Source organism: Amblyomma maculatum, unplaced genomic scaffold (assembly GCF_055883805.1).
Source record: "Amblyomma maculatum isolate TAMU_Amacu unplaced genomic scaffold, ASM5588380v1 scaffold_13, whole genome shotgun sequence".
NCBI lineage: Eukaryota > Metazoa > Arthropoda > Arachnida > Ixodida > Ixodidae > Amblyomma > Amblyomma maculatum.
The window spans coordinates 36,475,044-36,483,751 of NW_028146738.1; the positions used below are offsets into that span (position 1 = coordinate 36,475,044).

General features: G+C 42.5%; 1 long non-coding RNA gene across 1 annotated transcript; it reads left to right on the forward strand.

Moving 5' to 3' along the window:
• The first annotated feature begins 3,918 nt into the window (after nt 1-3,918).
• Nucleotides 3,919-8,219, forward strand: LOC146172569 (uncharacterized). Its single transcript, XR_014702473.1, has 3 exons — nt 3,919-4,073; nt 6,209-6,270; nt 7,771-8,219. It is a non-coding gene; the product is annotated as an uncharacterized LOC146172569 (long non-coding RNA).
• Nucleotides 8,220-8,708: the final 489 nt, after the last annotated feature.

Below are 8,708 nucleotides of genomic sequence, written 5' to 3' on the forward strand. Positions count from 1 at the left end.
GCGCAAGCTCCCACCTTTTGAACAGTTCGGGATCCCGCGGCGCCGAAAACAGCGAGACTTTCAGTCCTTTTCTCGATGACTTGTAGCCGGATTTGCAGAAGGGTGCGAAACAAGTTGTGTCCTTTTTGGTTTTCATTCCGATCACTTCTCACAAAAAGCGCAGCGCCTGCTCCGCTACGGCGCTTGCATGTGGACGATGACAGACAGCAAACAGACGAGAAAACAGGTAGCTAGTGTCGTCTGTTTATTGTTTTAATGCCAGACCGCAAAAGTCTCAGTTTCAGCTACTATTTTGACTGATAACGCAAGTAATAAGTAATGTTTTTAAACAAAAATGAGGTTAACAAAACACGCGATGCGATTGCGACAAGTAGCAGACGATCCGCCGGTGAGCACCGGGCGGAGAACAGCAGCGCCAGTTTCGTCGTCATGAAGCGGAGGCACGCGGAACTACGCTTTGTGCCCTGCCGGTCGGCACACCTACCCATCTAGTATAGTGTTCTAGAATTGAGAAGTGTGTCGTCTGCCGCCGGCGAGCTGGTCGTTTCAGCGATGACTGGAGAGAGGGCGCTGTGTGCAGGAGGAGCGCAGTGAGCGCGGAACAGACCATAGAGTTCCTTACACTAACTAGAGGGAAAGCTGAGGGCGCTGCACTTCAGCCACCATGGGCGCGCTAAGAATCATGGGCCGGTGTGCTACTTGTTGCGGGACAGTCGGTTTTTCTCGAGTACGTGGAGTGGCGTTACTGCAATGTTTTTTTTTCGTTAACATCATCACTGAAGCTGCGTACATAGACCGCGAAAGCCATAGTAGCGAAGGCGCAAAAGCAGACGTCGCCAATAAATGGTTTCTGTTTCCCGAAATGCCACTAAAAACTTCCTTAAGTGATGGCACAACGATAAATATTTTCAATACATTTTTTATTTCAAAGTTTGCCTATTAAGTGCGAAATATTGGTTTTTGTGCTGCTCAAAACTAAGCCAATAGGAGAAAGGGCCATCGCTTATATTGGATAAATCTCACACTGGCATTCTGTTTCTCTCTCTTTTTGCAATTTATAGTCACAATATTCAATCTTAGGACATTATTTACGGTAGGACAACGTTTATCTTTGCATTAGTTTTGGCCAAAAGTTGTAGTTCTGCACTCGGTAGCTCACCGGCCCATGATGCTTTGAGCGCCCATGGTGGCTGAACTGGCCATCTGGAAACTCCATGTTAACTCCCATAGACGGCAGCACAGCTTTCCCTCTAGGTAAGAGTAAGAAACTCTATGGAACAGACAGCTGGGTGAACCGCCTTCGTCACCGCTAGTTCAATCGGACTCCGAAGGCGCGTAGCAAGAAATTGTGTCGCTTTAGCTCCCACACGATTGTCTAAATGTATTAAAACGGCAACTAGTTCCCTATGAAATAAGCGGCCGTCGTCAGGGAACGCCAATACAAATACAGGCAATGTAAGATACAGATTGCCGACGAACTGACAAGCAACGGCAAGAAAGATATATTTCCTGAACGTATTGGGTGCTTTATTTTTCGAACACTAGCGGGAGGTTCAATGATGAATGTCTAACGTATTTCTATGATCACGTAAATTTTCAATATTGGATGCACCGGTTTATGCGGGCTAGACTGAAGTCTTCCATCAACGCTCGCACGTACTGAAAACGCAGTGAATGGTGTTTTAGGCTAGGCTGTTGTTGTTGTTGTTGTCCAAATAACTTATGGCACATACCCACAGAGGGGGATCGGCCAAGAATTGGGTTAGCAAAGAATTTTTTTTTTTAATATACTTGCATAAAAAGGCTAGGCTAGCGTACTTTTTGCGCCACATGTAAATAGAGGTATGCGAAGATTGCTTGAAGACAGAAATTATGCCAGCGCTTACTGATGACTTTATTTAAATGTGGGCGAATACATATGAACTGGCAGTCCTACTCAAAACGAAATGAATAAATGAGAGCACATAGCAATGAACGAAACCACATAATGGACGACGTGAAAAAAAAGAAAATCGCGACTTAGTGCAACAATATGGTACAAACGTATAAAACTGTACAGAACTATCATCATCATCATCATCATCATCAGCCTGATTATACCCACTGCAGGGCGAAGGCCTCTCCCATATTTCTCCACTTAACCCGGTTCTGTGCTAGCTGCATCCACTTGACCCCTGCGAACTGCTTAACCTCATCCGCCCGCCTAACTTTCTGCCGCCCCCTGCTACGCTTTCCTTCCCTTGGAATCCAGTTTGTTACCCTCAGCGACCATCGGTTATCCTCTCTTCGCACTACATGTCCTGCCCATGTCCATTTCTTCTTCTTAATTTCCACTAGAATGTCGGTAACTTGAGTTATTTCTCTGACCCACTCTGCACGCTTTCTATCTCTTTCTATCTCGTACAGAACTATATGAGAATATTAATGAACTGTACTAGGCCGTAAATGAATTAAGCTGCTAAATTTGAAAACACACAAGAGAAAGGCAGAATGATTAAAGTCCTCAAACACGATTACTTGCACCTCCTCAGCTTTAGATGCTTTACGGCTTTACCTGCTCTGCTTTAGAGGTCTGCTCTTGGTTTAGCGACTTGGCATAAAAACGCAATCGCATGAGGACGTAGAACTTCACTATGTTAAGTGTCATTTCTTTGTCATGAGTGGGGCAACCAAACTTGGAAACCTCTGCGCTTTGCAAAAACAAAGCAAATTCACGCATGCTATTTGCGTTAATCTTTCTTGAACTAAAAAAAAAAAAACAACCGTGAAAGATTCTTCCAGCGTGTGCACGAGCTTTGCAAGCTCCGAGGACGGATAAAGAAGACCTCCGTGGTCGAAGTTTGAGATAAACTGATTTTCTTCTTTTTGTGCCACGCACGATTTGCTTGAAATGAGATAAGCGGAGCAAGTACTGCATTTTGACTTCTTCATGAACTTTCTAGCGACATAGCCTGCAATATAAGCTATGAGACGGCTAGAACTGTGCCTAGTATGACGTATCTGTGGTCATCTGAAGGAAGGGAATTCGAAGTAGCTTCGACGTCCTCGAGCCTTCCCTCGTCAACCAAACGGTCAAGCTCATCAATAGGATTTGAAAGAAGCTGGGTAGGTTTCTTGCTTGTACGGCTAATTCCAAGTAAGGCATTTACAATTTCAGCATTACAATTTCCTGTCTTTCGGGGCTTCGCTAAGTTGTAAGTGTAAAGCCGGCGTGGGATGATCGTTGCAGCCATTAAATTGCCTCACGATACCGAAGAGGTTTTCTAGTTTGTCTTGGCTTAGTCTCGATGTAATAATGTATGTAAAACCGCATTTTGCAGATAAGTAGTCAACGAGGTCGACTGTGAACTGCAAAGTTACCCGAAGGCCTTCCGCGGTGTTGTTGCTTAAGAAACCATGCTTTGAGTCAACCATGCTTTGAGTGTATTTCAAATAGAGAAGGCAGCAGAAAGAGCGCGCAATGAGCAAGAAGAAAGAACGGAAGGAAGGAAAAGAGCATTCAGTAAAAGAGGGGGGGGGGGGGGGGGGCGAAAGTCATACGAGACGGACGGAGCTGTTACTGTGCTCTCTGCAAACATGTATTTTCCTGTTTGACCAATCATCGCTCTTCGCTCAACAACGCGCCATAGTACAACAGCCAGATAAGCAACGCGATGCAACAAAATTCACGCAGGAAACGAGCCGCAGAAGCAGACGCCCCAAGCGTTTCCTCTGCGGCGCGCGTGCTTGTGATGCGCTCCTACGGCTGACAGCGCCACCTATGCTTTTCATCGCTCCGGCGACCACGTCGCTCCCATTGCCGCGCGCCGAAGACGGCACACTTCCCAATTCTAGAACACTATACATCTAGCCACCGTACTATCGTACTATCACTAGAAACGGCGACGAGAAGCGGCAGACATTTTACAAACAAAACATAAAACAAATTGTACGTCACGTCCGGCAAGTTATTCCTCCTCACTTCTTTCAGCTGGCGCATGCGCAGAAGCCAAGGTATATATACATTGCAGAAGCGACGGAACGTTTGGCGAACAGTGAAGCTGACGGATATTGTGCGATTTTTCTTCACAAAGGTAACTTTTTCCTCCCAATATGCCGACAATTGTGTAGCGTTCAGTGCACATTGCAATCAGATGCTGAGACACATGCGTTCATTGTGCGGGCCGGTACGGCATGATCCCGGGAGCCGCCGAAGGCCATTCTTTCAGACGTGGTCAGTTTACCTGCACTCGGTGTCTCGGGGTGGTTACAAGTGCATAAACTGGATGAGCAATCGATGCCTGCGTGTTTCCGAATTCCCTTGAGACAACTAAAACGAGGTTGTCCTAATTACTTTGCTCTGCAGTGATAATTGACCAATTGCATTATGGCTTTAAGCTTCTCTCGCCGCAATCTAGGCCTATTGCGCGCAACAAGCTGCTGTTATTTTTAAGACAGCCTAGGCTCATATTCTGTCGGATATTGAATCATTTCTTGCATTATTTGGTTTAATGTACACATGACCGGGTGAACTCCAAACGAAGCAGCGAAGTTATGACAATGACACTGTTTTGCACAAATGGAACATGCATGCTTTGTACAACTAGTACGATGTAACCTGAGCTACAGTGCCGTCTATCGTAAGGCCTACCTGAGGGCTAGCTTGCTATGAAATCAAAAGCTCCAGCTTCAGCTACAAAGTTCTCTGTTGTCTTAAGTATATACCAAGGGAAGCACACATGCGGAAATTACACTGCTTAATTATTACTAAAGCATGCATTGCATAGTCTACCTTTTAGCATTTCTGTATGCAAATTCCTTGAATTAGGGCACGTTGTCGTAAGCTGACGCGGAATAATTGTGCGCATCGACCTCTGCGAATGCGAGCATCTCTTGAAATTTAATCCAGCCCTGCTGTCATCTTGCGAGATATCAGCATCAATCATATGCATTTTGCTTTTGTTTTTCCTAGAAATAAAGACTTAGCTTTTTAATGAAAGGGGCATCTGTTCGATGTGCAGCTTAATTGGTTCCAGTGAGAAGACTTAAGGCGAAGTACCACTTTTTATTGCCATGAAGGACACAATATATGGAGCGCGCTCATTATGAGCTAAAATACCTGGCAAAAATTATCACTTGGAAGTGTTCTAACCCTGCACCCCTTTATAGCTGAGCAGAACACAATCCAAAGCTTTCAGTTTTTTGTTTGGAATTAGCAACGCAGGTTTTTATTGTGGACTACTCTGGCACAACACATCACTTAGCTCTTTCAGCTAGATTATTTAGTGTTTTGTAATTCCACACATAGCGAACGCATTTTCTCAAATTCTCTGCAGACTTGGGGAATGCACTAATTACGAAGAATGAGATCATGGGAAAAAATTGATGTTGTGGAGTTTGCGAGCTTCAAGCCAATTTGTTGACGAGTGGCACCTGCGCGCGGGTTTTGTATTTTTATAGTAGTAGTAAAAATGTTTCAACGATACCATAATAAATTTAGCGCATGATCAGTGACATCCTATTCCTGGGACTCCATTGGAGAAAGCCTCTGCCTTTGTTTTCTCGATGAGCGCCTTTTGGCCTTCGAAGTTCGAGAGGTACAGAGTGACATGGCGTCTCTCCGTGACTGACCATGCATTTATGTATACAGTAAGATTTTCTCAGATGGCCCATACCGAGGCCTGCATTCTCTCTACGAGATTTTACTTGTGCTGAAAAGGTGCCCGAGGCATCGCACACAGTGTATATCTGTAGCTTTCTTAAATTATACCTTGTGTTTTAGTCAGGCTTTTTGCAGGAGGAGGCACCTCATCCTCTCTATTGTCGAATGCAAGTGAAGTCTTTCAGTCACCACTGCACACAAGTTCTGTGAGGCAAAAAGCAGTCCGCTGTTAAATTTTTTCTCTTTACATAAATTGAAGGCTAAGCATGAATCAAATTATGAGCACCAGAATATCGATATAATTGTCTTTAGAGTGAGGTGAAATTTTAAAAATTGATTTATATGCTGCTGACTGGAATAAAGTAATGCCTATGCCATGTACCACGGCCAATATTTAGCAACTGGTGTGTCTGTAAAGGGTAGAGGGACCCAGAATTTCGACGTGTGCCTTTTTACTTGTAATAGTGTGCAAGTAAATAGTGTACTAGTCATCACGCACAATTCACTTACACCAGCTAAAAAAATTATAATTGTGTTTTTTCTTGTGCATTTTCGCTTCTGTTTCAGTTCCTGAGCAGCAGCTGCAATATCACACATCTGCTTTGGTCCCATCAGTGATAAGCTGTTGCGTATGTATTTTTGTCATTGAACTTTTGTTCAGCATAGCTTAAGCATTTGTACAGATTACAATAAAAGAAAGCTGCTATAAATGCTGCAGTTTTTATACCTCACGAAATTTCTTTTCATTGTTTAAGTCTATGCATCTTTCGGCAGCTGAAACCACGGTCAAAAGAGCGTAGAATCTAATAAATTTTAAATTATTTATTGTTCTTTTATCAATCGCTGTGGCTAGTCATGTTCCATAATATGCGGAATGATTCTACAGGAAGAATATAATAAGAAAGTTTGGTTGTTTATTCTTTTAAAGGGGGACACTACCCAAGAAACAAATCTTGAGCTGCATTCTCGATTTCGCCTAAAAGTGCAGGGCTAGTGTATATAACTGCTGGGACCATCCACTGTCAACTTTAATTATTCTAGACTGAGCATGAAGGGCATTGCGCAACCTATGGTTTCTTCATTAGCAGCAATTTTACAGCTTGTTTTTCAGTAAGAGTAGAAAAAGACAGACTGAGCACACATTTCTGTCGATTACCTAATTTTCATCCAGGAAGCTCACTACAGTACTAATATCATCAAGAAAGTATAGTGGGGTTATTCTTCAAATTTTGCGCTTCATTCGTGTGTCGTCTTCCATTTGTCTCTGTATATCAAGTAGCGCAGTATTCCACAGAATGATCAACCAACTGGCCCCCGTGTTTGCATTATTGGCTACTGTTTTTCAAAGCTGCCAATTTAATGGAAAAAAAAAAAAACAAATTTAGAAAGATGCACTCAAAAGTTGTAAATCAACCGAGTTTATTTCTCAAGCTCCAGTGCTCAATAAAACTGTCCAGCAATCTTTATTCTCCATCTGTACACTGCTCAGCAGCAGTTGCTTCAAGTCTAAAATTGCTGCTTTTTTGTTGTCACCTTTGAGCACTACAGCAATCTTGCTCATGTCGTGACCCACAAAATTTCTTGCAGAATAAATTTGCAGAAGAGGGACGAATGCATTTCATGAGAGGCTGTGCACACAAATATGAAAATTTAAATGCATAAGCTGTTCAGCGGCATGCATTGAAACGATAATGGTTAGAGTAATTTGGTTCCTGTCGGAAACAATTTCTATGCAGACCACATTATTGTACAACTACATATAAATCAATATTGATTAAAAGAATTTAGTGTCAAATGAACACAAATTACATTTAGGCTTGCTAAAATACCATCAACATTATGGAAGGCTGATTCTCGTAAGGAAGTGTTTGTTAAACATTGCAATGTTACCTGTGTAATAGTAAAAATTCTAGATTCACATTTTAAAGATAGATATTGAAGAAAAGGATTTGCATGCATACATTTATAGCTGGCAAATACATTATCAAAACTATTCTCAGATAAACAAGTTGCATGAAGGCTTGAGTAATTCTAATTGTGGCTGCCTGGTGTGTATTTCTACTTTTAGTTTCAGTCATCCTGCTTGACACCTTGCTTACATATTAATCCTTTCCTATTCCAAATTGCAGGAAAACTTATTTAAGGACACATATCTTTGGGAAAAGTAGCAGACGATGGAAAACGGAAATGAAGGCAAGAAAAAGGCAATCGTAAAAGAAAAGCCGCAAGCTACAGTGACTTCTTTGCCACCACTGGAAACAGCAGAGTCAAGTGGCAGCATGACTTCGGAAGGCACCACACCACAAGAGGAAGCACAACCGGTTGCCACAGCAGAAACCGGAGTCACACAACAAAATTGTGTAATACGAGGACAGTGGGTTGAAGGCCCTCCTACACCGCAAGATCCTGCACAACAACTGTATGCACTGAGTGACCCAGTATGTGTAGTCAGAACACGTGATGGCCAGTTGTATATTATGGGATGGCCGACCGACATGCAGTTGGAAACATGCGTAGCACACGCAAGGATCGAAATTGAATAAAAATAATGTTGCAGTATTTTTCTCTTTTTAGTGTTTCTTCCACTGCACTTCATGTTTTATGTTTTACTTTAAATTCCTTGCAAGGCGTTTGTTCTATTTTCCTTCATTGCTTATGTTTAGGTGCACTAGTAAAGTTGAAAGTGGGGTGAGTTGAATATGGTTCATTTGTTCATTTTGAAGGTAGCACAAAAAACAAGGACTAAGAGTGGAAGGACAGACCTCGAGTGCTTTTTCACAATTACATTTTTTATTGGAAAACACGGAATGAGTACCCATCTCACGAAACTAAAACAGAAGAAAACAAACATAATAGCATCAAGTACAGTTCAAGTGTAGGGAAAGATACAGTCGATGGGGTGCTTATTAACTAAGATAAGATGCAAAAGCGAAGAGCCTCATAGTCACGAAAGCAATCAAGAGTTACCTAAAAAGGTTAAAGAAGTGAGGAGAGAGATCAGTTCCATGTGTGGTCTAAATATGCCAGTTCTTTTTGTGCTAGAGCAATGGATAGTGCGCTTATGCAT